This window comes from Brienomyrus brachyistius, unplaced genomic scaffold, assembly GCF_023856365.1.
Source record: "Brienomyrus brachyistius isolate T26 unplaced genomic scaffold, BBRACH_0.4 scaffold46, whole genome shotgun sequence".
Taxonomy (NCBI): Eukaryota; Metazoa; Chordata; class Actinopteri; order Osteoglossiformes; family Mormyridae; genus Brienomyrus; species Brienomyrus brachyistius.
Window position 1 is genome coordinate 883,713 of NW_026042321.1, and position 19,107 is coordinate 902,819.

General features: G+C 47.3%; 1 pseudogene; it reads left to right on the forward strand.

Moving 5' to 3' along the window:
* The first annotated feature begins 8,145 nt into the window (after positions 1-8,145).
* LOC125723217 (putative nuclease HARBI1) lies at positions 8,146-18,687 on the forward strand (annotated as a pseudogene).
* Positions 18,688-19,107: the final 420 nt, after the last annotated feature.

The window sequence follows — 19,107 nt, forward strand, 5'->3', positions numbered from 1 at the left end:
GAGGAAATTCCTTCAGAGTCCAGTGATGATTTGAGTGGCAGTGATGATGATGAATGGCTGCCAGAGAAACATGGTTTAGCAAATGCTAGTGATAGTGACCGCGGCATGGTGGTGCAGTGGTTAGCACTGCTGCCTCACACCTCTGCGGCCCGGGTTCGAGTCTCTGCCTGGGTCACATGTGTGTGGAGTTTGCATGTTCTCCCCATGTCATCGTGGGGTTTCCTCCGGGTACTCCGGTTTCCCCCCACAGTCCAAAAACATGCTGAGGCTAATTGGAGTTGCTAAATTGCCCATAGGTGTGCATGTGTGAGTGTGCTCTGCGATGGGCTGGCCCCCCATCCTGGGTTGTTCCCTGCCTCGTGCCCATTGCTTCCGGGATAGACTCCAGACCCCCCCAAGACCCAGTAGGATAAGCGGTTTGGAAAATGGATGGATGGATAGTGATAGTGACAGTGGAGCTGAGGGAAATAAGGACGTTGAAGGAACTGAGGATCATGAAGGAGTTCAGGTTGCTGAAGATGCTGAGGGAGCTGCACAGTGGAGAGTGAAAGTGTGGGTGAGAGGAGGGACCTCAGGAAACATGTACAGTTTTAAGTGCACGAGGGTTCAACTGGGCATGGTCGGGACAGTGGATTGGGAATGGCTGCAGAGGTAGTCATGCGCCTCTGTGATGACATAAAGCAGAAGAATGATAAGGTGTTTTTGACAACTGCTTTTGTACCATTCCACTCATTCAGTCACTGCACCAACAAGTCATTTTTAGCACTGGCACATGCAGAGTTAACAGGCTCCAAGGAGCACAGGTGAAACTGAAGAGCGAGAAGAAACTTAAAGAAGAGGGAAGAGGGGCTTGCTCTGTTGTCACCAATACTGAAAACATCCCCGTCACACGTTGGTTAGACAGTTCAGTGATTCACATGGCATCTTCCTGCGCTGGCCAATCCCCACCAGATGTGGCCAAGAGATGGAGCAAGAAAGAAAGGAGTATTTGGAGACACATAGACAATCTACTTTTCTTGTTGTTAGAAATGAATTATGAGAGTTTAGGCTACTGTTATGCCGATCAAGGACGGGGAGCAGGGATCCAGACGTGCGTGCAGCCCAAGCCTTTATTGGGTACCCGAGAGCTGAGGTACAAGTAGGGCTAAGCAAACAGGAGGGTCGGTGATGGAGAACGAGGGTCTGAAGCCGGGAGGTCTGTCCAACGAAGAGGCACACGACACGAGAACACAGGGGCTGGGGCACGAGAGGAGCCGAACTCGGCGGGGAAGGCGGTTCAGGTGCGGGAACGGGTCTGGGGAGAGGAAAGGAATAGGGAGCGGTAAGTACACAAGGCAGACGAGAAAGGGAGGAAGCAAAGGGAACACGGAGGACACGAGATTGTTCAGTAAGGCACATGGGTATGGCTCAATACTTCGCGTGGACTCGCTGGTGATCCGTGCTTAAAACTGCCCCGTCATTAGTCTCATGCGAAACACCCGGTCAGTCCCGCCCACGGGCGGGGACTAGGTGGAGTCGTCGGCGGGCACCATCGGTCGGGGTGTGACAGTGCCCCCACCTTGACGGCCACCTCCTGGAGGCTGGAGGCGCTTGCGAGTTCGGCCACGGGGCCGAGGAGCTGGCTTAGAAGGAAACCGGGCATGGAAAGTGGCTTTGACCGATGGGTCGATCGGAGAGCTGGCGACGACCCAACTGTGGTCCTCAAGAGCGCCCCCTGTCCATTCCACCCGGTACTGCAGTTGTCCGCAGTGGCGACGGGAGTCTAGGATGGCTCGGATCCGACGGGTAGACGTCTCGCCCGGATCAATACCCGTCGCCTCCGTGCTGGTCCCCGAGTCGGGCCGTAGGGGACAACGTTTGACTGGCTTCAGAAGGGAAACGTGGAAAGTCGGGCATATCCGATATATCCGGGGCAATTGAAGTCTTACGGCCACGGGACCCACTCGGCATAGAATGCAAAAGGGACCAATATAGCGGTCGGTGAGCTTATGGCATCCTGGAATGCGTAGATTCTTGGTCGACAACCAAACCATCTGTCCTGCCCTGTACGTGGGTCCTGCTCGTCGATGGCGGTCCGCCTGTTTCCTCTGTCTCTCAACCTGACCACGGAGAGATAGCTGTACCTGTTGCCAAGCCACTCGGCTACGTTGATACCACTCCTCTACTCGGGGTTCCGTTCCCTTAGGTGAGTTCCATGGGAAAAGGGGGGGCTGGTACCCAAGGACGCACTGGAAGGGAGTCACATTTGTGGAGGAACTCACCCGCGCGTTGATGGCATATTCGGCCCAGATTAGATGCGACGTCCACCCGGCGGGTTCTCTATGGCACAGTGTTCGGAGCGCTTTGGCTACCTCTTGGTTGGTGCGTTCTGCGAGCCCGTTGGTTTGGGGATGATAGGCAGAGGACAGATTAAGGTTGATACGGAGCTTTAGGCAAATCTCCTTAAACACTTATGCACTAAACTGGGGTCCGCGATCGGAAACGTTCTCCTCTGGAAGACCGTAGTAGCGAAACAGGGTCTCGATGACTATCTCGGCTAGACTGCTTGCACAAAGAAGTTTGGGCAGAGCAACCAGGCGGCATATCTTGGAAAATCGATCAACGATGGTTAGTATGATGGTTTTACCTCGTGATCGTGGCAGGTCCGTGATAAAGTCCATAGTGACGTGGGACCAAGGTCGAGATGGAATCGGAAGTGGTTGTAGACATCCCGCTGGAGCCTGGTGCCTTCACTTGGGCGCATTCTGGACAGGAATCTACGTATTCCTTCGTCTCCTTCCTCCAATTTGGCCACCAGTAACGACGGGACACTAACCACTGTGTCGTGTTCACCCCCGGATGTCCATTACCTTGATGCCTTGAGGTCCCACACAGAATGTCGCCCATGTAGCTAAGACTGACCCATCCTGACCTTTGGAAAACTAGGTCAAGGTCAAAGGTCACCACCAACTTTGAAATCTGAATATAAGAAAGTATTATTTCAACAGTTGAGATTCATTGTGCATTGTAAACTCGATTCAAATGCATTATGGCACATTTATCCCATTAATAAATGATGGCCTGATTGAATAATCAGGCCATATTGAATAAATTAACAATTTTTTCTTTGTCACTAAAATATGGCAAGTGGCATATCAAAATGCTCGTCTTAACCCCAACATAGCGAAACTGCAAAGGAAAACAATCCTTAACCTAGTTTGTTTAAACTTTTGAGAAAGTAAGGTCCCCAACAAGGAAGTCAGTCAGTGCTTCTGAAATTTTAGATGAGTCCTCTTCCATTTCCTCAGGCAACCAGTAGGCTATCCTCAGCTTGGCAGGCTTCTTCTTTGAAATCTTAAGTTCCAGGATCTTCCCACAGTATGGCACATCCCCTTCATCCCCCATGTCCCAAACATGGTAGATGTATTTTCCCACCAAACTCTCTGGATCTTTTAGCATCTGCACCACAGACTGACATTTGGACTTATTCACATCATCTGACTTATCAAAAAAGGTTAACAAATCTGATTTAAAATCTTCTTGTATGTTGGCCATAGCAGCCTCAATTTTAAGGGCCTGCCATTTTGGTTTGCCGGCTGAACATGGGTCAGAATAGGGGCATGAAAACACACCTTATACTCTTCCGTATGAATTAAAACTTCATCAAACACTAGATTAAAACATATTCTAATATCCTATTTACCTTTCGATTCATCCTAAGGGTTGGATCATAGTTTTAGAAGGGCTTGAACTTGAACCAAAATTTCGGACGTGTCAAAAATCGACAAAGACGCAACTGAAGTGAAAAATTCAAGAACAAGGTTGAAGAGGGGGATTTCCCCTACATCATATCAAGGAATCACTGGGACTTACCTCCTCCAAGCCAATCAAAACCCGCTTTCTGAGATCGAGCTCCATGGCCCCTGCGATCCTCGCGCACAGGTGACTGTGGAGAAAATGGCTGCCGCTGAGCATCGGCGCTGAGCACCTTTGAACGTGTTTGTTTATAGCTTGTTGTTCTTTTTATATAGTTTTAGTTTGTGGTACTGTACGGTTTTGTAACATTTTGCAACTTTTCTGAAAATTTTCTGGTAGTTTTTAGAGCGGCGGTTAGTTTCTCCCACTGGAAAGAGTAGTGATGAACTGGTCAAGCAATAATTGTACACAGCCGTGACGAGGCGTTTTTGTGGCGGAGATGTTATGTTTGTTGTTCTTGCAAAGCAGGTAAAATGTGTTGTGGTTTTTCCTCCCCCCACCAATCAGGCGTCAAGTGCCGCTTGTCTAGATCTTCAGATTCAGTCTTTATTGCAACAATGAAGTTACAACTAAGGCCGGACACTTACAAGTGTGTCTAATACTGTTTTACACCAATTTTTATATATTTTCTTATTGTATAACAATATCTCATAACTTAAGCATCATCATTCCCTCAACTATTCACTATCGTTGTTTTCGCCTTTGATCCACACCCCTAGATGATAAGTTTGTCAATCATCTCTTTTACTATTTGGTGCCTCGGCTGAACATAATGGTAGTGTGACCATCTCTACTTGGTTTTTTTCAATACCCAGCCGTGAACCTTTGGTGGAAGGGTGAATCCCTTCATTCAGTAGCAAACCTTGGCAGCTTCTGCTTGTTGCACATTGTCTTGCTAGAGGGTTAATATTTTTGTCCTTCAACATAGTGATAAGCTGCAGCACTAATAAAATACATATTCATACATCAAAAGCTAACTGTCACGACCGTGTGTTACGGGTAGCGACGTTCGGGCAGGAAACAGGCACGGTAGACCAGGTAAGGGGAACAAAGGGGATTTAGGGAGCATCGGACAGGAATTAACATTGAACTACAAGGACCTACAGTGAACTACAATGACAGACAAGGGAGACAGGCAAGACTAGGACTTAAATAAGACAAGGAGTAAAGTAATCGGCACAGCTGGAGACGATCAGGGAGGCACACGTGGGTAATCGGGGGCGTGGCACACACGAGGAGCGGACGAGTTGGGCATCACAGAACCCCCCCCTAAAGGCGCGCTTCACCGGGCGCACCTAGGAAGGGGCGAAGGACGGGACGAGGGAAAACCTGGACCTGGAACAGAAGAACAAAAGATTCAACGCTGGACAGGAAACAAGACCGAAGCACAAAACAGAGCTATGGAGAAGACGTAGGATAAGATCTGACAGAGGATAGGGAAGGCAAAAAGACAGATCAGGAAGGGAGGAACGGAAGGAACAAAAGGACTAGAAGTGCATGGAGGGAACACCGGGGGACAAGGAGCAGAAAAGGGTGGAACGAAAGGACGAGGAGCGAAGGGCAAGAAGGAGGGGGAATAAAGGGGAGACCGAGGGAGCCCCAGTGGGCAATGGGAGGCAGCCGGAGGAGCTGCAGGTGGCCGGGAGGCTGGAGGGGACCTCGGAGGGGCCAAGGAGGGAGCACCAGGGAAGGGGACGTGGGAGCTGGAGGGGACCTCGGCGAGGGCAAGGAGAGGGGGGGAGCCGCAGTAGGCGGCGACATCCTCCAACGCGCAGTAGGCGGGGCCCAGCAGGTGACCGAGGAGCCGCCGTTGGGGAGCCCGCAGGCGGCCGACCAAGCACCGGAGTAGGGATCGAGGCGGGGCGACGAGGCCGTCGAGGGGGACCTGCAGGCAAAAGCCGACCCGGAGGGCCAGGACCCACAGGCGCCAACCGAGCCCTAGCGCAGGCGAGGGAGGGCAAGCCAGGGGGCAGGGAGGGCGAGCCAGGGGGCAGGGCGGGCGGGACCCCAGCCCTGTGTCTGTGCCCTCTCCCCTTATGGGACACAGACACAAGGACCCTTGGCCCGGGGTCGGGCTTGTCGGGGTGAGGGTGAAGGGGGTACAAGAAGGATCCCCGAGGGGTCCCATTCAAGCTTCTCCACCTCCGAAGAGGGAGGAGCGACGATGGAGTCCCCTGGGACCTCCTCGGGAACTGGGGCAGAAAGGACTGGAGAAGGGTCAGGAATGGGAGTGGGGCCAGGAACATGGGCCCCAGGGGCCACAGTCATAGGAGGCGGAGGGAGCGCCTCGGGCGAGGGCGCGGGAGCTGCAGGCAGAGGGAGCGCCTCGGGCGTGGGCGCGGGAGCCGAAGGAAACGCAGGCAGAGGGGGCGCCTGCTCGGGAGCTGCAGGCAACGTAGACAGAGGGGGCGGCTGCACTTGCTGTGCAGGTACAGCAGGCAGCGGGGGCGGCTGTACTTGCTGCCCGGGATGCGCAGTCAGTAGCAGCAGCGGTTGCTCCGGCATGGGGTACGCAGGTGGTAGCGGCTGCTGCTCCGGCGCGGAGTACGCCGGCAGAGGTGGTCGTTCGCCCGTGGGAGCCCCCTTCTCAAGGCGCGCGTCTCCGAGCGCGTCAGAGAGGGAAGTCGGCTGTACGGGCAGCGACTCAGGAACAGGGTCCGGCGGTAAAGGCATCTGCTCCGGACGCTCAGGTAGCAGCGGTTGCTGCTCGAAGTGCGTCGGCGGCAGCAGAGGTAGCAGCTCGGACGCCGCAGGCGGCTCGGAGGGCGCTGGTTCCGCAGCTGGGGTTCTCCGAAGCCGGATCAGCCTCCTGATGCTATCTCCCAATCCCTCCAGGTTGCTTTCCGGAAAGGCGGGAGTGATTGAGACAAAGTCCTGCTGCAACTGCGCAGAGAGCAGTTCTGCCTCGGGGACGACTGAAGTGGTCGGTTCCTCCATCATCCTCCAGTACAGTCCCTGGAGGGTGAAGAACTTGGAGGCGAAGGCTACGGTGGCGGCCGGTAGAGGTGCAGGGAGCTGGGGCAGCTGTGCAGGCTGTCTCGCGGCTTGGGGGGTTCCCCTAACCGGAGAAGCTGCTCCGGAAGGCAGCTTAGCCGAGCTGGGGACCGTCGGGGTGATTGGGAAGTTCTCCCGATCCTCCTCCGGTGAAGAAGTCGGGATGAGGGCGCATGCCCCCAGGGCGATCGTTGGGGCGATCGTCGACTCCTTTCCTCCCCTCCTCCGGTTCATGGCAGTGGCGGAAGAATAAGCTCCGGCTCTCGGTACGGGAGGAAGAAGGGTTCCTCCTCCTCGTCTTCGCTCAACGGCCAGAACATGGATACCGGGTAGCCTCCTCGCTGGATCGGTCCCTGGGTTGGGGTCAGGACGGGTACCTCGTCATCTGAAGGGGGCCAAATCCTAGAGAGCGCGCAGGCTCCCAGACGGATCGGCTCCTTTGGGATCCTCTCTCGCCTTTGCTTCCTGTTCTTCTTTGTTAGGTCCATCATTCTGTCACAACCGTTTGTTACGGATAGCGACGTTCGGGCAGGAAACATGCACGGTAGACCAGGTAAGGGGAACAAAGGGGATTTATTTACGTAACGGGGTCTAGGGAGCATCGGCACACGTGGGTAATCGGGGGGCGTGGCACATACGAGGAGCGGACGAGTCGGGCATCACACTAACAAAATAGCAAACAGATACAGAAACTTCTAAGCCAACACAAGATGCTAATTCATACTTGTTTTTCATTACATTGTGCACAGCAGTAATTAGTCTGCATTCTCTAAAGATTACAAGGTCACTCTCTACATGGTTCACATCAGTTTCTTAAGAGTTCTAATGATTACATTCTCTATGCATTATGAAGTACTAAATAATATTCCATATGTTGTTGTCGCCATTTTTAGTACAAATTTATTTGGTTTGAGACCGATACTAAACACATTAGTTACCTTTTAGTATTTTTAGTAGTTTTTAGAGGGGCTGTTATTACTTTATCTCGAACTGGAAAAAGAGCTGTGTGGTAATTAGCACCAGGAGTTGAAAACTAGGGCTGTTCCACGAAGCTAGCTAACCTCAAAAGCCAGGCTTATTTAGACAATCCTGGCTTAATTTTTCCAAATTCGATTCCAAAAACGGGGCTAACCTGAAGCTCTGCTTAGTTACTATGTCAACATATGCTCTTGGACAAGCCTGCTCCGTGGCAGGTTAGCTGTGAAACTTGATGAATATGATTGGACAAGCCATGTGATGTCACACAGCACGACATTCTGCGGGGCTGGGATTATTCTGCTGCTGTTCTCTCCCTCTCTCAAACACATCGACCCTCCAATATAAAATTATTATTTTTCATAATTGCATGCAGGCGATTCCAATTACTCAAAGTATAAAATGACATGGAGTGCATTGAAGACTTTTACATGAATAACCATGGTGTGCCCTCTTATTCATAATCCAGTTTATGAGGGAGCGCGGGTGATTCCTAGAGCTTTCAGGCAACAGGCACCACAAATACTTCTGCCCAGGATAGATCCGTTGCATTTTCCAGATGATTATTTATACGAGTGCTATAGATTTAGTAGACTCAGTATTACATATTTGTGTCAGTTATTGGAACCATACATTTCTAAGAACACACATTGCTCTAAAGCCCTTACAGTTGCATAGTCTATGTGTATTGCTTTGTCTTATTTTGCCAGTGGTTCATTTCTGTACAGTGTGGGGGATGCTGAACATTTAAGCAAAACTACAGTGTGCCGTGAAATCAGGAAGATTTATGTTGCATTGAAGTCCTTTTTAAATATATTCATTACCTTTCCTGGTCACCGAGGCATTCTTGGCATTAAGGAAACGTTCTTTGGAGTTAATGGTGCTGAATCTTTAAACATCTAGTCATTTACAACACATAAGTCATTACCTGATCAGTAACTGAATTTAATTTGTCAGGCTTTCCTAACATCATTGGAGCCATTGACTGTACACACATGAGGATAAAGGCTCCAGCAGGTCCAACAGAGCCTGATTACATAAACCGCAAATCATATCACAGTATTAATGTACAGGTAAGTACTGATAATACCTCACATTTATATATAAAAGGTGAAAGTGTAGTCATCCAACAATATTAATGTATGTCATTACCATTTCCTAAAATGTTTCAGACGGTATGCACTGCTGAACCTCTCATTTCAAACGTGGCAAAATGGCCAGGGTCGGTACATGATGCCAGAATTTTTCATGAGTCTTCACTGGCTCAGAGCCTCAGACAAGGCAAGTCAACTAAAATTCACAAATACACTATAGTTTATTATACTACAGTCTAATTTGTCTACGTTCATTCTATTATAGGAATTTTTCCTGGTGTGCTGCTTGGTGACAGAGGGTACCCATGTCTACCCTTTCTTCTCACACCATATACAGATCTTGCAACACAAGCAGAAAGACATTTCAACCATGCCCATTCTAAGACAAGGGCACGCATTGAAATGAGATTTGGACAGTTAAAATCCAGGTTTAACTGCCTGCAGCATCTCAGAGTTACACCAGACAGAGCGTGTGACATTGTAGTAGCCTGTGCAGTTTTACATAATGTGGCAATACTGCAGCAAGAGCGTATGCCAATAATAATGCAGGATGAGCAATGGGAAGAGGGCATAGCAGTGGAAGACCACATAGATGGTAGAGCTGTGAGAGATATTCATTCATTCTTATTAATTACATTAAACAGTTTATTACCTTACTTAATACGGGCAGTGCTGGTGAGGGCTGAGAGCGTTGCCCACCTGGTTCTTCGGACTCCTGTACACAACAAATACTGCATGGGTTTATAAGGAAGAGACAAATGTTATTCGCTGCAAAATAGTTTAAAGTTCATACGGCTAGCATTTCTGAGCAAACAGAAACCGTTTCCTCATCCTCCTGTGTCATGGATGGCCCAGCGATCTGCAAAAAGGGAACATTTTTTGTTATATTTACCATGACCACAATGCAATAAAATTCAGCTTTTATTTGTCACATACAAAGTATGACATGGAGTGGTAAGCTTATTGCTGTACAATGCCTGACCATAAGTATTAACAGTACAACTAAAAAGTAAAACGATTTCCATTTGAAGCGGGACTTAATTAAGTTAAGTTAATTCTGTAAGTTAACTTAAGTGAACAAAAACCACAATACATGATAGAATTAGCAGCAGATGAAGGCATTGGACTGATAAACCATCCATCCATCCATTTTCCAAACCGCTTACCCTACTGGGTCGCGGGGGGTCCGGAGCCTATCCCGGAAGCAATTGGGCACGAGGGACTGATAAACATTAACTATAAAACTCAGTTATTGCAGTGTATATATAATTAAATATACTCACAGCAGATTCTGACTGGTTCAGGATCCAAGAGGGTCAAAACACCATCCACTACTGTAATGCATTAGAATGTTTAAGACATTTAACAGAAAGCAAGGCAGAGAGGGGAAACAGACTAAAGACCTACCTTTAACATAAGATTGCACATGACTGGAAGGAACAATGTCTGAGGATGTTCATCCCTCAATCCCCTCAATAATAGGTCGTGCACAGTTCACTTCGGGTGGGCCCCTGACTGCGGGAGGTGGGCCCCCAGGCTGCTGGAGGTGGGACCCCACCGGTTACAGCAGCCGCAGCTCTCTTTTTGGTGGTTAAATTATACAATGCAAAGTGGGTTTTAAATGAATTCTTTTAAAATGTAGTTCTAATTAGATTTACTTTTTACCATTCCGAAGAATATTTTTGTATTTAATCTTCACTTGCTGCCAGGACCTTTTTGTTCCACTCATGTTGCTCCTGAAACCAAGCATTATTAATATTTACAATTATGTATCACTTTTTGTCTAAGATGGACCCATACAATTAACATGCTGTCTTGTTTATAAATATGTTTAAAATAGCATTAAAGTACCTTACAACTGGTAACAAAATACATATGTAAAAGGAAATATTATTGTAACTATAAGGCTTGAAACTGTTCTCATTTATCCATCCATCCATCCATCCATCCATCCATCCATCCATTATCTTCTGCTTATCCGGGGTCAGGTCGCGGGGGCAGCAGTCTCAGCAGGGAAGCCCAGACTTCCCTCTCCCCGGCCACTTCATCTAGCTCCTCTGGGGGGATCCCGAGGCGTTCCCAGGCCAGCCGGGAGACATAGTCTCTCCAGCGTGTCCTGGGTCTTCCCCGGGGTCTCCTCCCAGTGGGACATGCCCGGAACACCTCCCCAGGGAGGCGTCCTGGAGGCATCCAAATCAGATGCCCGAGCCACCTCATCTGGCTCCTCTCGATGCGGAGGAGCAGCAGCTCTACTCTGAGTCCCTCCCGAATGACTGAACTCCTCACCCTATCTCTAAGGGAGAGCCCAGCCACCCTGTGGAGGAAACTCATTTCGGCCACTTGCACCCGCGATCTCATTCTTTCGGTCACTACCCATAGCTCATGACCATAGGTGAGGGTAGGAACATAGATCGACTGGTAAATCGAGAGCTTCGCCTTTTGGCTCAGCTCTCGCTTCACCATGACAGACCGATGTAGCGCCCACATGACTGCTGACGCCGCACCGATCCGCCTGTTGACTTCCCGTTCCATTGTTCCCCCACTCGTGAACAAGATCCCGAGATACTTAAACTCCTCCACTTGGGGGAGGACCCCATCCCCAACCCGGAGTGAACATTCTCCCCTTTTCCGGCTGAGAACCATGGTCTCGGATTTGGAGGTGCTGATTCTCATCCCAGCCGCTTCACACTCGGCTGCGAACTGCCCCAGTGAGAGCTGAAGGTCACAGTCCGATGAGGCCAACAGAACCACATCATCCGCAAAAAGCAGAGACCTAATCCTGAGGTCACCGAACCGGACACCCTCAACGTCCTGGCTGCGCCTAGAAATTCTGTCCATTAAAGCTATGAACAGAATCGGTGACAAAGGGCAGCCCTGACGGAGTCCAACCCTCACCGGAAACAAGTCCGACTTATTGCCGCCCATGCGGACCAGGTTCTGGCACCGGTCATACAGGGACCGAACCGCCCTTAAAAGGGGGCCCAGAACCCCATACTTCCGGAGCACTCCCCACAGGACTCCCCGAGGGACACGGTCGAATGCCCTCTCCAAGTCCACAAAACACATGTAGACTGGTTGGGCAAACTCCCATGAACCCTCCAAAACCCTGCTGAGAGTATAGAGCTGGTCCACTGTTCCACGGCCAGGGCGAAAACCACACGGCTCCTCCTGAATCCGAGGTTCGACAATCCGGCGGACCCTCCTCTCCAGGACCCCCGAATAGACCTTACCAGGGAGGCTGAGGAGTGTGATCCCCCTATAGTTGGAGCACACCCTCCGGTCCCCTTTCTTAAAGAGGGGGACCACCACCCCGGTCTGCCAGTCCAGAGGCACTGCCCCCGATGTCCACGCGATGCCGCAGATGCGTGTCAGCCAGGACAGCCCCACAGCATCCAGAGCCTTGAGGAACTCCGGGCGAGCTTTTTGACCACCTCAGTGACCTCCGCCCCAGAAATAGGCGAGTCCACCCCCAAGTCCCCACACTCTGCTTCCATATCGGAAGGCGTGTCGGTGGGATTGAGGAGGTCTTCGAAGTATTCCTTCCACCGACCCAAGACGTCCCGAGTTGAGATCAGCAGCGCACCATCCCCACTATAAACAGTGTTGATGCTGCACCGCTTTCCCGCCCTGAGCCGCCGGATGGTGGACCAGAATCTCCTCGAAGCCGTCCGGAAGTCGTTCTCCATAGCCTCGCCAAACTCCTCCCACGCCCGAGTTTTTGCCTCAGCAACCGGCAAAGCCGCATCCCGCTTGGCCTGCCAGTAGCTGTCAGCTGCATCTGGAGTCCCACAGGCCAAAAAGGGCCGATTGAGGCAGCTTGACGGCATCCCCTACCACCGCTGTCCACCAGCGGGTTCGGGGATTGCCGCTGCGACAGGCACCGACCACCTTACGGCTGCAGCTCCGGTCAGCCGCCTCCACAATGGAGGCACGGAACATGGCCCATTCGGACTCAATGTCCCCCGCCTCCTCCGGGATATGGGAGAAGTTCTGCCGGAGGTAGGAGTTGAAACTCTCCCTGACAGGGGGTTCTGCCAGACGTTCCCAGCAGACCCTCACTATACGCTTGGGCCTGCCAGTCCTGGCCGGCTTCCTCCCCCACCAGCGGAGCCAACCCACCACCAGGTAGTGATCAGTTGACAGCTCCGCCCCTCTCTTCACCCGAGTGTCCAAGACATGCGGCCGCAAGTCCGACGACACGACTACAAAGTCGATCATCGAACTGCGGCCTAGGGTGTCCTGGCGCCAAGTGCACATATGGACACCCTTATGCCTGAACATGGTGTTCATTATGGACAATCCGTGAGGAGCACAGAAGTCCAACAACAAAACACCGCTCGGGTTCAGATCGGGGGGGCCGTTCCTCCCAATCACGCCCCTCCAGGTCTCACTGTCGTTGCCCACGTGAGCATTGAAGTCCCCCAGCAGAACAAGAGAGTCCCCAGGAGGAGCGCTCTCCAGCACCCCTTCCAAGGACTCCAAGAAGGGTGGGTATTCTGAACTGCCGTTTGGCGCATAAGCGCAAACAAAAGTCAGAACCCGTCCCCCCACCCAAAGGCGAAGGGAGGCTACCCTCTCGTCTACTGCGGTAAACCCCAATGTACAGGCACCCAGCCTGGGGGCAATAAGTATGCCCACGCCCGCTCGGCGCCTCTCCCCGCGGGCAACTCCAGAGTGGAAAAGGGTCCAACCCCCCTCAAGGAGACTCAAGGACTCAAGGAGTTCCAGAGCCCAAGCCGTGCGTCGAGGTGAGTCCGACTATATCTAGTCGGAACTTCACAACCTTGCGCACCAGCTCAGGCTCCTTCCCTATCAGAGAGGTGATATTCCATGTCCCTAGAGCTAGCTTCTGTAGCCGGGGATCCGCCAAGGTCCCTGCCTTTGGCCGCCGCCCAGATAACATTGCACCTGTTCTCATTTAGTTGTTAAATATTTTTACATCCTTAACACAAAGGTTACTTAAATCATGTTCTTACGCATTTAACCTGTCAGCTATTTTCTGCCATGCAGCCTCATGAGATTTTATGATGCAGCTCGTGTTCCCCTTTCTGGTTATTATATCTTTGTAGTCCTCGTAGGCTTGCAGTAATAATTCTTGCTCCACCTGGGAAAAAACTCAGCTCTTTCCTTCCATTCTTACTTATCCAGCATTGATTAACAAGGCTGACTTTTATATCGCGTGGACGCGCATGATCCTTGTACACCCTTGTCAAGCTTGGCTTGAATGAGCGGAAATTAAATACACTTGAATTTTGTTCGTGGAACTCAATGACCCTGAAGTGAACTGTTAGGCTAACTCAAGCGAGGCTATTACAAATAATCCTCGATTTTATAGGCTCGCTTCGTGGAACAACCCCCAGGTGTGTTAAATGAGGGGAAACCCAAAAATATGCAGGGTTTTGGTGTTCTGACAAAACGTCCTACTTTATCAAAACATCCTACTGTAGCATAAATTTACAGTCATGTTTATCAATCCATGCTACCTTATCAGAATATACTACCATACGTGGTTTATGCCTCCATCGTACATATTTATAGGTAGGACCTTCTGATGGCCAAATTACCCTATGAAAACATGCTTCCTACTTGTATTTACAGTACATAGGTAGAACTTTCTGATGGCCAAATTACCATATCAGAACATGGTTCCTGCTGCGGTCAGCTTCAGCATCTAACATAGAACAAACAATGCAGTCCTTAACAATGTTTGTTCTAACATAGAACAAACAATGCAATCCATGGATTGCATGGATTGTCCCCAGTATTCCCTAAAACACATTGATGGCCATTTGCTGTTATTCAAACATTATTCCTTGAATAATTTTAAAAAAAGATAGTGTTTGGAAAGATACATCATGGCAAATTACTTTCCTGAATTTTTATATTTAGATTTTGAGAAGTCTTTTCACAAAGTGTTTGAAAAGTACTAATTGTAAAAGTATACAAAAATGTTATAGAACATACAATAAATAAAATATTTGGATATTTCAAAATAACTGGGCAAACCAGACACCTGTCAATGAAAAAAGAATCACATTTGTATAATATATACATTACTATTTTCTACTGAAATGTTACTGATATTTACCTAAATTCACTGCAGTGGTTGCACAGCAGCCAAAGGTTTTCCAACTTTTTGGCACTGGTCACAAGCCAGGACCTTAAAGATATTATATGTTATTTATAGAGTCTACATACATCTCCAGCATCCTTAGACTACATAATGACATATATTCTATAACAAAAATCAATCTAGCTTCAGTGTTTATCACTGCATGTCATCCTGAAATCTGGGTCAGGTCTTCAGGATAATTACTTGACCGTATTTTTTTTTTTATAGTTTACATACTTTATGGCTGTTAAAATAATAGCTCATGTTATATTTGTTTTAAAAATGAAAACTTTAAAAATACATACCCAATTTGCAATGTCAACCGACATGCCATACCAGTAAAATCTGGAACACACTGCAATTTGCGTTTTGAGTTCACCAGTGTGTCCACCAATAGGTCTTGAATGAAAATAGCCCCATGGCTGCTTCTTTTGTTTTGATCACTTTCCTGTTTCCCAACAAGTGCTCTCTACATTTCAGAAATAATTCAGATTAATTATAACATTTATCTAACCAATAACCACATATTGTTAGTATTTACAATAAACTACTGACCCTTCAGCCTGAATTTTCAGGCATATCTCCTAACGTTTTGCCTTTGGGACTTTGGGATGGGTAGGACCCATCAGAAAGAAATGTAAGCAAAGCAGTTCCTCGTATTTGTTCTCCATAACTAAAGAGAAAATCAGACATTTTCACAACAGCTTCAGGATCCATTATATAAGAAGCAATGCACATACCGTAAATAAAAATGCCAACGTTAAGGTTCTAAACATTGTTTAATTTCTATCACTCAATTAGCAAGTATGTAGTGCAATATTACTTTCTTTGAGATAACAAATAAGTGTGGTTTCCACTACCTGCATGAGGACTAAACTTAATTTACAAGGTTTACATATGTATTCCAGTTTACAGGAGTTTAGAAGTAGTAAATCAAGACTTCAAAGATGACTTCAATTGAGACTCCAAATTGGATTATTTTTGCACAAAAAACAAAGCGCATGTTCACTTGAAAAGTTAACAAATAGACAACAGCTTAAGGAAAATAAGTATCAACTTTAATAAAGAAGTAAAACATACAATACTAACTTTTTTTCCACACACACAAGATCAGAAAAGGGTAAAATAATAGGCGTGTACTCTTACCACGAAAACATCGTCGTACGCATGTGCAGTAACAACGGGAAGGACAGCTTGATAGGTAGGATATTTTGTCAGAACACCGGCCCTTCAGGACTGTAAAACACCTCTGGTCTAACGAGTTGTCTTTGTGTTTCATTGTTGATGGTTTCGTTTCTTGTGGGTTTTAGATGGTATACTCTGTGTTTCCGATATCTCTTTCAGTTCGCTGTTAGATTGACATAGGCAGTAGTCGCTGAGGCGCGGACGTATCGATGTTAGTCTGCCTTTAAAAATAATAAAGGTACATGAAGACTTTGGTTTAGACATGGGTGGAAATGCATTTTTAAGTTATATTTTGTTTAAGTTATGTCATTCCGTGTCAAATCATCAGTTTGACATGATGAGATGAGTAAATCATGAAACAGAAATTGGTCGTGTCTTAGATCAGAGGGAGGGAGATTTAAGCGAATAAAGTTTTAACTTTTTTTCGGGGGGGGGGGGGGGGGTGTATGACTTTGAATGGCTTTATCTTAATGTAATCTGCAGAGAAATGGCCTTCATATTGTTTTAAAGGTATTGTCCAGCTCTATAGATTGAACAAATATGCCATCCCCATATGAATAATTACTATGTAATAATTACACCTGTGCTTGCTATACTATTTCATGTCAGTTTGGCTGCCATTAAAAAGGCCCATTACTGATATGAAGCCATGCGACGGCACGTTTAAGTCAAATTATATTTCCACAGCTAGTTCTGGCAATAGACACATTTCACGTAAGTAATAATATCTCGGCAACGACTCAAAAACCAAAGACCAAATTTTCTGGAGATGTTTATGGCATTATGAGCTAGCTTTATTTAAAAAATTAATTAATTTTGAAATATATGTTTGTTATTGAGTTTTTAATATTTTCATCAGCTATTACGTAGTAATTCATTTGGGCATGTCATATTTGTTCAATCTATAGAGCTGGACAATAGCTTTAAAACAATAAGAGGACCATTTCTGTGCAGCTTGTATTTAGGTAAATATAGCAGTTAATCATAGTCCCCCCCTGAAAAAGTTAAAACTTTGTCCGCTTAAATCTCCCTCTCAATATTGATCCAAGACACGCCCAGTTTCAGTTTCATGTGTTACTTATGTGACCAAATCACCATGCCAAGTTTTGTTACAATCCATGACGAGGAGGTCCGAAAGTGTGATGATTTGACATGGAATGACGCTTATTCACTGTGGCTATGGAAACGGTTTAATTGGATAATAAAATGTTCTGTTTGTTCTATTTTGTCACTTTGTCACATTTTGTTATGTTAGCTCCCACATGTGATAAGCTTCCGTAGTGTAATGCTCATTCTCTGTTAATCAGTACCTGAGTTACCATTATATTTGGACAAAATCAGCTCAGTCTTAATAGAATGATTAATTATGCCAATCGACCAATTGAACTAATTAGATTTTTGAAAATCCTAAAATTACAATATATGGCAGGAAGAATAAATTTTGCAATGTGATTTTTCTTTCCCCAATATAGCATAGCCCTAACTGGTGTGAAACAAATCTATGTGAGGCTGCATAACGTCCCAGTCAGTACACTGCATTTTTGTCAATTTGACTGCTGTGGCTAGATCTTAAAATATGAACCTAATATATTCTTTTTTTTTTTTTTTTTACTAGTTATGCAAGTTGATAAACAAACTTCATACCAAATACACTGCTACAATTGGAACAGTGGAAAATTTTCTGTATGTGTACGGGAAGTTTATCACATTCCTGCATATACTAACGATTTGCTATAGCACTAGAAAAATAGTATTCTATGGGTAATTATGTTACTGTTTAAAACAAAACAGCTCTGCCATTGTGTGTTGTATAGACATTGGTTGTGTAGTGACAGAGAAGCTGTCGCACAATATGAGAAATGGCCACGATACTAATGTTAAGCAGCCACAGTATATTTGTATCAGTGGGATGAGGAATCTGTAGGTCTTTCAATAAATTCTGTTAGTGACAGGACAAATCAGCATACATGTGATAAAGATTTTGGTCATTTATTGTTGAAGCAAAATGTTGATGTTTGTAATATGGATATTTGGCAGTGTGACTTAACAGGAAAGTTGTAGAGTTCTGTGTTTTTAAAAATCAAGTCATGTGAGACAGATGTATTATAGCATAAGAAGTATAAAGGTTTCTAAAATTAGAAATTCAGTGTGTAAATTGTGGTTTAACGTCTGTACACTTCAATATCGATTGACCAGCATCAATGACTTGTAACAGGGCAGAATGATGTTGGTGTACAGTCTCTCAAACCACCATTGGAACCGCTCCTGTCAAAACACATCCATGTATATGCATTTGACAGTATGACTGCAAAGTAAAATTGGAAGGATGTATGCCATGTATTTTTTCTTTTTTTTTCTCCCCCCGTTCATCTGCAGATGCCTCGCACCAAGGCGTCCCGGCGTTCAGCAGCAGCGAAGAAGAGGCTAATGGATAGGCATCGAGCTACTGGTAGCAATGTTGTGGCTGAGACTGTTGACAGGGTTACCCCTATTCGGTTACCCCGACTCAAAATGGATCTGACTGTGACTAATCTGACAAGCTACAACCAACAGCCTGACTGCTGCTGCCATCCACGTCGTGGCTATGACTGATGATGGGGTTAACCCATTTCCCCCCTCTCAGAATACCAAAATGGTGATGACAGCGACTTTGCCGACGAGCCATGACCACCGGGTTCCCGCCTTGCGTGCCATTTGTAGGACCGTTGACAGGTTTCGTATGCCTTTTCTCCACCAAGAAATAGCTTGGATGGACGAGGTACCGCAGCCCCCTCATAAAAGAAAGGCAGCAATAGCCAACCCCAAATACTTAACTGAACTTTAACTGAAAATTACCCTGGCACTGCCAAACCTTTACCCAACCCTGGATCAGCAACAGCATGTGAAACTATACCTGTATCCCCTCATTTTCCTCAGGCACCTACAGTAAGAGGCTCCTTCCATCAAGGACACCCACGATTTGGAGTCAACAGTATCAAGCAATGCATTGCCAATAGTTTGATTGCCATACTA